Source organism: Petromyzon marinus, chromosome 17 (assembly GCF_048934315.1).
Source record: "Petromyzon marinus isolate PM22_M1 ecotype Great Lakes invasive population chromosome 17, UKy_Petmar_22M1.pri1.0, whole genome shotgun sequence".
Lineage (NCBI taxonomy): Eukaryota > Metazoa > Chordata > Hyperoartia > Petromyzontiformes > Petromyzontidae > Petromyzon > Petromyzon marinus.
In genome coordinates this window covers 3928374-3938113 of record NC_133683.1, presented here as the reverse complement: position 1 = coordinate 3938113, position 9740 = coordinate 3928374, and the positions used below count along the sequence as shown (strand labels likewise).

Below are 9740 nucleotides of genomic sequence, written 5' to 3'. Positions count from 1 at the left end.
CTTACATACTCTAGGAATGTAAGCAGGTTAATGCCTGTATATCCATCACAATCATCACTCCCAAATGTGAAGACATGTCACGAGACTCGCTGACTTTTCTTAAAATACTTGAGAAATACAAATCATAGCTGAATATTTTCAATTCCATGTGTATAAGCCTTTGTCTCAGATTTATTGTAAAATAAATATACATGTACAATATAAACATTCAAATATCAGAAAATATTTAATGTATGTTGAATTTCTTTCACACTGTACATAACCAACCATGCTAAACAAGACATGATAAAAACAATCCAAGTCATGGGTTGCATACAATATGCAACTTTGGTTTATTGATTACAAATTACATAAAAGGTTCTGAAATTTTACAATACAGGTATAGTGCAATCTAAATAAGCAAATGTACTTTTACAGTGATTTCCCAAATGTTTATAACTACACAAATACTAGCATGTATGTTCCCAATAAAGTAGTCTCCTTCCAAAATGGCTAAAACCAAAATTAGTTTAGTTGTGCTCACAATATTGTTCACATATCCATTCTATTTCAAGTGACATTTGAGTCTGTATGGATTTGCTGTGCAAAATACTGCTGCAACCATTCAATAACTCCAACCCTGAACGAACTTTATCACATTTTTCCAATACTTTGTTGTGGCACTTCCATTAACAGGGCAATTACTGTGCCCCATGGGCCCCACAAGTTCACAAGTAATTGCGATTCACACCACAGCACCTGAAGTACCATTGATGTTTAACAACCATGAATTAGCAGGACCAAGCGAACGTATCCTTCTGAGTAGAAACCTCGACCACCGCCATAAAATGCTTTCGGGCTTTCTACATCACGGGTAGTCAGCCATCCTTGTTCTCCTTGATGGTGTCAACCAGCTCTTTCAGACGCGACAGGTGGTACACGGCCCTGAGAAGAGACACGATTGAGAGAAAATTACTTGGTTGACTTATTATCAAGGTGGAAGCCAGAAAAATCTCACCAAGTCTCAGGAGGGTTTGGCAGTGATATTTTGCAAATTTCATCAGCGAGTGGTATGTGAGAGGAAAACGGAGAACCCGGTGAAAACAGAGGGAGTAAAATGCAAAACTCCGGATATAGATTCAAGATTCCATTGCCGTATTACTAACTCCTGGTTACCTAGCAGCCAAAATCTATAATATATGCTATTTCAAAACAGTCTCCCATCCAAGTAATAACCAGGCTTACCTGCTTAGCTTATAACATTCAAAATCTGACATCATACTTAGAGGCGGTGCAGCCTCTATGCTGTGCGTGAGTGTGGATATAAAGATAAATTCACAATGGCGTGGAGGGGTTTTCCCAGGGACGATCAGCCCCTAGAAAGACGTCCGTGTTGAAGCTGCCCGGGGAGGGGGCCTCCAAGCCGGGGGAGTCCAACTCCATGTGCGCCCTGCTCAGCAGCTCCTCCAATGAGGCTGTGCATCAAGAATCACGCATCGCACGTCACAACCACATGGGTGGCCGCTCAGCCGTCTCTGTGAGAAAAGACTGAATATGTACCTGAAAACATATGAAATGTCATCTGCTATATACAGACTATATATATACACACACCTAGGGATCTATTGTCCTCTGACACGGGCTCCTCGTTGGCTACATTCGTAAGGCCGGAGATATCCAAAACTTTGAGCCACTCTGGGTACTTTGGTCTGCTTTGCGGGCTCTGAGCGGTACCTGCTCTCTTTGTGCTGGTATCCGTCTCGTGGCTGCTGGTCTGGGAGTCCACATCGCAGTCACGCAGCCAGGCCGGGTACCTGAGCTCAGGAATGCTCGTGATCCCCGACACATCCAGCTTATCCTTTTGGCTTGTCAACCACCTGAGATAGGTACTTGTCGCACAGCCGCCGTTCGGCAAGTGCTCACGCCTAGTTGCTTCACTGCTCCATAAGTACAACAAAACATTCGTCTGGTTAGAAAAGAAATAATTTTCGGGCTTTGCCGACAAATTTAATGGCATCACGGCCTTGTTGCTTCTCGCTGTTGAGCTCAACCGTTTAGTTGGCTTATTGCCCCTCACCAATGATGCGCCGAAGCTGTGCGCGGTGACCCCGAGAGATGACCGCTTGCCTCTGTGCGACACTGTGAGGTCTCGGTGGGCGCCAGGCGAGCGGAGCAAGGACTTGGAGGAACCGTCAACTGGCGCCGCTAGGAGCTGGTCCGTGGTTAGACTGACCGTCGGGCTATGAGCCACGACCGCTGCAGCGCAGCAGTGAGGCTGCACGTGCCCGAGATGAGGTCCTCCACAAGCAGCATGCCACCTGCAATGTAAGACCCACAGACATTTTACTGGTACACAATGAATTTGCTCTCCCCTAGATTCCTTGACCCCTGAACGGCAATCCTGCAATGTTGCCTTACTTTGCACCATCAGTAACTAATGATGTTATCCGTTTGTGGAGTTTGTGAGAATATGGGATAAATCAGTGCATGAGCTGTTATTGTTTAAACTTCAGATGTGTCCAGTCTAGGATCTGCAAATTTTGACACAAAGGTTGGAGGATCACTTAGATTTCACAAACTTTACAAACTCGATAATCAGTGAAGTTGCTGGAAGATGACAGGAGAAAGAAATGCATGCACCGACCTATCTGTTCAGACCTATGCTATCCTCTCATATGCGTGTGCTTACTGTGGATAGTTTTCTCTGACATAAAATGAACTCATTAATGGAATTTGCCAAGCATCCCAGTGTGGGACTCTCACGAAAATGTATCTTTAGACCTTATTAAGGGTTTTTTTTCTAGGGGAATTACATTACATTCATGATAGCATAGCATAATTGACAAGCACCCAGTACAAGCAAAAAAAATGGGGTTCTCCTCTCCAATTATCCCCCATCCAGTCAACTAGCTTCGATACCTTATGAGACCTCCTTTGCCAGTAACAAGATATAGTAATAGGTTTTTACCCTTTTATCTGGCACAAAAACTGACACTTTTATACAAGGGATCATGTTTGCGATAACCACAACGCAAGTAGTCAAAATGCAAACAAGAAGACGCTAAGAATAAGAAGACGCCTTTTGGCGTCTTCTGGTCCAACACCAGTGGAGACTGGGATCTCAGAAAAGCCGTCTCGGGTGTGGACCAATCAAATTCAAGGACAGTGCATATTATCAGTTGTCTTTTTTGTTTGCATTTTGACTACTTGTGTTGTGGTTATTGCAAACATGATCCCTTGTATAAAGGTGTCAGTGTTTGTGCCAGATAAAAGGGTAAAAACCTATTACTATAGCTTCGATACCATTGCACCGCCTGCACACTCGATAGCCACTCGAGTGCAAGCACCACGGAGCGATTCCTCGCGTGGCGAGAGGCGCAACCCACCCTCATCCACACTGTGCATCCTCCTCTCCTCCGCGCGTCTCCGCTCCGCCATGCTGCGCGGTGCTGTGCTCTGCACGTATCCTGGGTAGCGGTGACGCACAGATTCCGCTCTGCTCAAAGTCCTCGATGTAGGCGTCCAGCGCACCGCTCGCCTACGAGCAGCACTGCTCTCCGCACACCACAGGGCTGTGCTAGCCCCCGCTTCCGGTCCGGAGCAGCGAGCTGCCCTGGCTGCCGCGAGGGCTTGTGTCCGTCACCGTGCTGTCGCCCGAAGGGCTGTTTGTCTCACCACCGTTGCAGTTCATTTTGTACGATTTGGGATGCCCGAACCGGATGGGGCCAGGGAGAGGAATCGCTGTGGCTACCAGGTCACCACTGGTCCTGGTATGGGGGGCACCATGAGGAGCTGCTGTGTGCGGAAAGTGGGTCCGACGTCACAACGCATGGGCCAGCGTCGACCACTTCGCGTTAGCAGCTTCAGCGTTAGGTCTCTTAAGCTACTGTGGCTGTTGTTCTTTTTTCAACAAAAATTCCAGCCTTTCCCATGCTTTCCTTCATCACACCTGCAAGCTCTATGTACAATTGAAGTGTCATAAATGCTCTACCTGCCTACTACTACATTATGAATGATATACATTTAAGAATTAGCTGGAGACAACTCCATGTTTAAAACACACTGTATTCAAAAGAGAAGGCTTAACATTTAACATTGGTTAACGTTTGGCATGTACACCTGCATATCAACAAATTACAGTACTACTAATAAAATGAATGCTACATATTAATAGTGGTATTACAGTAGTATGACTACTTATATTTATATATTATCGCACCTCCGAAGAGCACGGTGGGCTTGGTACGGTGCGAAAGAGATTCAACACACATACAGAATACAATACTTTCCGAGCACATTATGCATACCGAACCTCCAAGTTCCTTACCCTACCCTGAATAACAACGTGTGCAGAGTACAGCTCCTTTTTCAATCCATTGCTGGCTGACAGCTGTCCCATGCTATGCAGCTCCCAGGGGGAGGGGTTATTTACCGTACTTCACCACGCTGGTCAGTGTGAATTTGGTGATGGCAGGGGGCTATAGAAGTGCATTACAACAATGTACTGAACATTGCTGCACAATGTCAGGGTGCTATAGAAGTGCATTACAACCACGTACTGAATACTGCTGAACTGGTGGCAGGGGGCTATAGAAGTGCATTACAACCACGTACTGAATATTGCTGCACTGGTGGCAGGGGGCTATAGAAGTACATTACAACCACGTACTGAATATTGCTGCACTGGTGGCAGGGGGCTATAGAAGTACATTACAACCACGTACTGAATATTGCTGAACTGGTGGCAGGGAGCTATAGAAGTGCATTACAACCACGTACTGAATATTGCTGCACTGGTGGCAGGGGGCTATAGAAGTGCATTACAACCATGCACTGAATATTGCTGCACTGATGGCAGGGGGCTATAGAAGTGCATTACAACCACGTACTGAATATTGCTGCACTGGTGGCAGGGGGCTACAGAAGTACATTACAACCATGTACTGAATATTGCTGCACTGGTGGCAGGGGGCTATAAAAGTGCATTACAACCACGTACTGAATATGGCTGCACTGGTGGCAGGGGGCTATAGAAGTGGATTACAACAATGTACTGAATATTGCTGCACTGGTGGCAGGGGGCTATAGAAGTACATTACAACCACGTACTGAATATTGCTGCACTGGTGGCAGGGGGCTATAGAAGTGCATTACAACCACGTACTGAATATTGCTGCACCGGTGGCAGGGGGCTATAGAAGTTCATTACAACCACGTACTGAATATTGCTGCACTGGTGGCAGGGGGCTATAGAAGTACATTACAACCACGTACTGAATATTGCTGCACTTGTGGCAGGGGGCTATAGAAGTGCATTACAACCATGCACTGAATATTGCTGCACTGATGACAGGGGGCTATAGAAGTGCATTACAACCACGTACTGAATATTGCTGCACTGGTGGCAGGGGGCTACAGAAGTACATTACAACCATGTACTGAATATTGCTGCACTGGTGGCAGGGGGCTATAAAAGTGCATTACAACCACGTACTGAATATGGCTGCACTGGTGGCAGGGGGCTATAGAAGTGGATTACAACAATGTACTGAATATTGCTGCACTGGTGGCAGGGGGCTATAGAAGTGCATTACAACCACATACTGAATATTTCTGCACTGATGGCAGGGGGCTATAGAAGTACATTACAACCACGTACTGAATATTGCTGCACTGGTGGCAGGGGGCTATAGAAGTGCATTACAACCACGTACTGAATATTGCTGCACCGGTGGCAGGGGGCTATAGAAGTTCATTACAACCACGTACTGAATATTGCTGCACTGGTGGCAGGGGGCTATAGAAGTACATTACAACCACGTACTGAATATTGCTGCACTTGTGGCAGGGGGCTATAGAAGTGCATTACAACCATGCACTGAATATTGCTGCACTTGTGGCAGGGGGCTATAGAAGTGCATTACAACCATGCACTGAATATTGCTGCACTGATGGCAGGGGGCTATAGAAGTGCATTACAACCACGTACTGAATATTGCTGCACTGGTGGCAGGGGGCTACAGAAGTACATTACAACCATGTACTGAATATTGCTGCACTGGTGGCAGGGGGCTATAAAAGTGCATTACAACCACGTACTGAATATGGCTGCACTGGTGGCAGGGGGCTATAGAAGTGGATTACAACAATGTACTGAATATTGCTGCACTGGTGGCAGGGGGCTATAGAAGTGCATTACAACCACATACTGAATATTTCTGCACTGATGGCAGGGGGCTATAGAAGTACATTACAACCACGTACTGAATATTGCTGCACTGGTGGCAGGGGGCTATAGAAGTGCATTACAACCACGTACTGAATATTGCTGCACCGGTGGCAGGGGGCTATAGAAGTTCATTACAACCACGTAATGAATATTGCTGCACTGGTGGCAGGGGGCTATAGAAGTACATTACAACCACGTACTGAATATTGCTGCACTTGTGGCAGGGGGCTATAGAAGTGCATTACAACCATGTACTGAATATTGCTGCACTGGTGGCAGGGGGCTATAGAAGTACATTACAACCATGTGCTGAATATTGCTGCACCGGTGGCAGGGGGCTATAGAAGTGCATTACAACCATGTACTGAATATTGCTGCACTTGTGGCAGGGGGCTATAGAAGTACATTACAACCACGTACTGAATATTGCTGCACTGATGGCAGGGGGCTATAGAAGTGCATTACAACCACGTACTGAATATTGCTGCACCGGTGGCAGGGGGCTATAGAAGTGCATTACAACCATGTACTGAATATTGCTGCACTTGTGGCAGGGGGCTATAGAAGTACATTACAACCACGTACTGAATATTGCTGCACTGATGGCAGGGGGCTATAGAAGTGCATTACAACCACGTACTGAATACTGCTGCACTGGTGGCAGGGGGCTATAGAAGTACATTACAACCATGTACTGAATATTGCTGCACTGATGGCAGGGGGCTATAGAAGTGCATTACAACCACGTATTGAATATTGCTGCACTGGTGGCAGGGGGCTATAGAAGTACATTACAACCATGTACTGAATATTGCTGTACTGATGGCAGGGGGCTATAGAAGTGCATTACAACCATGCACTGAATATTGCTGCACTGATGGCAGGGGGCTATAGAAGTGCATTACAACCACGTACTGAATATTGCTGCACTGGTGGCAGGGGGCTATAGAAGTACATTACAACCATGTACTGAATATTGCTGCACTGGTGGCAGGGGGCTATAAAAGTGCATTACAACCACATACTGAATATTTCTGCACTGATGGCAGGGGGCTATAGAAGTACATTACAACCACGTACTGAATATTGCTGCACTGGTGGCAGGGGGCTATAGAAGTGCATTACAACCACGTACTGAATATGGCTGCACTGGTGGCAGGGGGCTATAGAAGTGGATTACAACAATGTACTGAATATTGCTGCACTGGTGGCAGGGGGCTATAGAAGTGCATTACAACCACATACTGAATATTTCTGCACTGATGGCAGGGGGCTATAGAAGTACATTACAACCACGTACTGAATATTGCTGCACTGGTGGCAGGGGGCTATAGAAGTGCATTACAACCACGTACTGAATATTGCTGCACCGGTGGCAGGGGGCTATAGAAGTTCATTACAACCACGTACTGAATATTGCTGCACTGGTGGCAGGGGGCTATAGAAGTACATTACAACCACGTACTGAATATTGCTGCACTTGTGGCAGGGGGCTATAGAAGCGCATTACAACCATGTACTGAATATTGCTGCACTGGTGGCAGGGGGCTATAGAAGTACATTACAACCATGTACTGAATATTGCTGCACCGGTGGCAGGGGGCTATAGAAGTGCATTACAACCATGTACTGAATATTGCTGCACTTGTGGCAGGGGGCTATAGAAGTGCATTACAACCACGTACTGAATACTGTTGCACTGGTGGCAGGGGGCTATAGAAGTACATTACAACCACGTACTGAATATTGCTGCACTGATGCTCGCCACGTGAGAGCCACACAGCAGGACAATGCTATACTGTACAATATTGAAATGATTCACCTACAAATACTAATAAATGCACACGTAGTAATCGCCGTGCTAACCCTTAGCGTGCAATGTGAGCAGAACTTGTGTTGTAAGTCGTACCCAGTCCATTACCGCGCCACACACTCCCATTAACAAACCAACGACATTTACTGAATGTCCTCCTCCTTTACACGGCACAACCAGACAACACTTTGCACACCGAAGTGTCCAAGTCGCGTGCTAAGTGAAGCAAACCCCATTCAATTCTAGATTTAAAGCTTTCGTGGCTGCTAGGATCCATACTCTTTGGTTCTATTGGGTAAAGTCACGTAGGTGAAAATTGTTATTTTATTTTCACCTACGTGACTTTACCCAATAGAACCAAAGAGTATAAACCCCATTCACTCTGCGCTCAGCGTTCAACAAAGTTGAACCTGGCTCGCCCTCACGCCTGCCCATCTCTCTCCGTCTCTCACCGGAGATTATTCCATTGATCGTCTTCGCCTTGCCGTCCAGAGATCCGTGTGGATTATCCGTGAGGGTAGTTAAAGGTCGCGGTTATTCGGGGGAAGTTTTTTTTATTAATTTTCCCGCCACAACCACCGCGTCGCCAACGGCCGCTGAAGGCGATGTCCGAGACATGCCGCCCGCGCATGCGCACTGAGGGTTGAGAGAAACCTGCGGGGAGGGGCAGCGGGGGGCGGGGAAGCCGCCGCTGTTGGCCACACCCACATTCAGGCCACGCCCATATTTAACTGACGTCACGGTGACATCATTCTGGGTCGGACTTTATCGTGGGCTGCCTGTGCACGCGAGGAGCTCCTGACTTCTGACTCTGAATTCGAAAAAAATCAAAGATTCACGATGTCTACCTTCGTCGAGATAGGTAAAGTTTAACGTTAGTGTTAGGGAGGTGTGTTTGTGTTATATGTTGAGCCTGTAGACAAAACTGCTGGGGATGTGCCAGATGTCTCCATCTAACGTTAAGGAGGTTGGAGTCTGGATAGCGCATACCAGGTGTTACAGGCTACATGATGGGAAGCAGAAGGCATTCTAGTAAAATAGGTTTTGTTTGTACGTTAATGCTCCTCCTTTTCCTTTACCAACCCATACTCACCGGCATGGTGAAGTATGTGCAAATAACCAACACGATTCGTGCAATCGTCAAGAGGCTCTCCAGAAGGGGATTGGCAAAAGGTCGTACAGGAGCAGTTTTGTGAAAAATAATTGATTCTTTCATAATGTACATCTATGATTTATTATTATTGTTCATGTGGGTAACCTCGGCAAGGGGGGAAGCAAGGTCGGGAAGAGTGGGGGATGGGGCCGCTTTTGACCACGCCCATATTTAGGTGACGTCACGTCCTTTTCCTGTGACGTCACTATAGCGGGGAGTTATCCTTGGCTGGCTGTGCATGAGGAGCCCCCGAGTTCTAACTCACAAGATCTGAGATTAGACCAAAGATTCATGATGTCCACATTTGTTGAGATAGGTAAAGTGTAATGTTCGTGCTATGACGGGGCTTTGGGCCACTTTTAAATATTGAGATCTCGTCAGTGTTTTAATCGGACGCTCAGCAGGGTTTGAGCCAGGATAGTGCATAACAGGTCTAAAAGTGTAGTGTCGGGCTACATGGTGGGCAGCAAAGGGCAGTCCATCAAAATTGGTTGTACTATACATACTATACGTCTTCACCAACCCACATTAACCAGAGTGGTGAAATGTGGATTTGAAGCTTTCGT

The 9740-nt window shown here is 46.6% G+C and overlaps 1 long non-coding RNA gene across 2 annotated transcripts; it reads right to left on the bottom strand.

Annotated features, from left to right (window-relative positions):
- Positions 1-295: 295 nt before the first annotated feature.
- LOC142924816 (uncharacterized) lies at positions 296-8690 on the bottom strand. Of its 2 annotated transcripts, XR_012941894.1 has the most exons (5): positions 8474-8690; positions 3366-3529; positions 2057-2297; positions 1319-1454; positions 296-924 (listed from the first exon to the last, which is right to left on the bottom strand). It is a non-coding gene; the product is annotated as an uncharacterized LOC142924816 (long non-coding RNA). The 2 variants fall into 2 exon arrangements; XR_012941893.1 differs by lacking the exon at positions 3366-3529 and having other exon boundaries at positions 8474-8678.
- Between the last annotated feature and the right edge of the window lie 1050 nt (positions 8691-9740).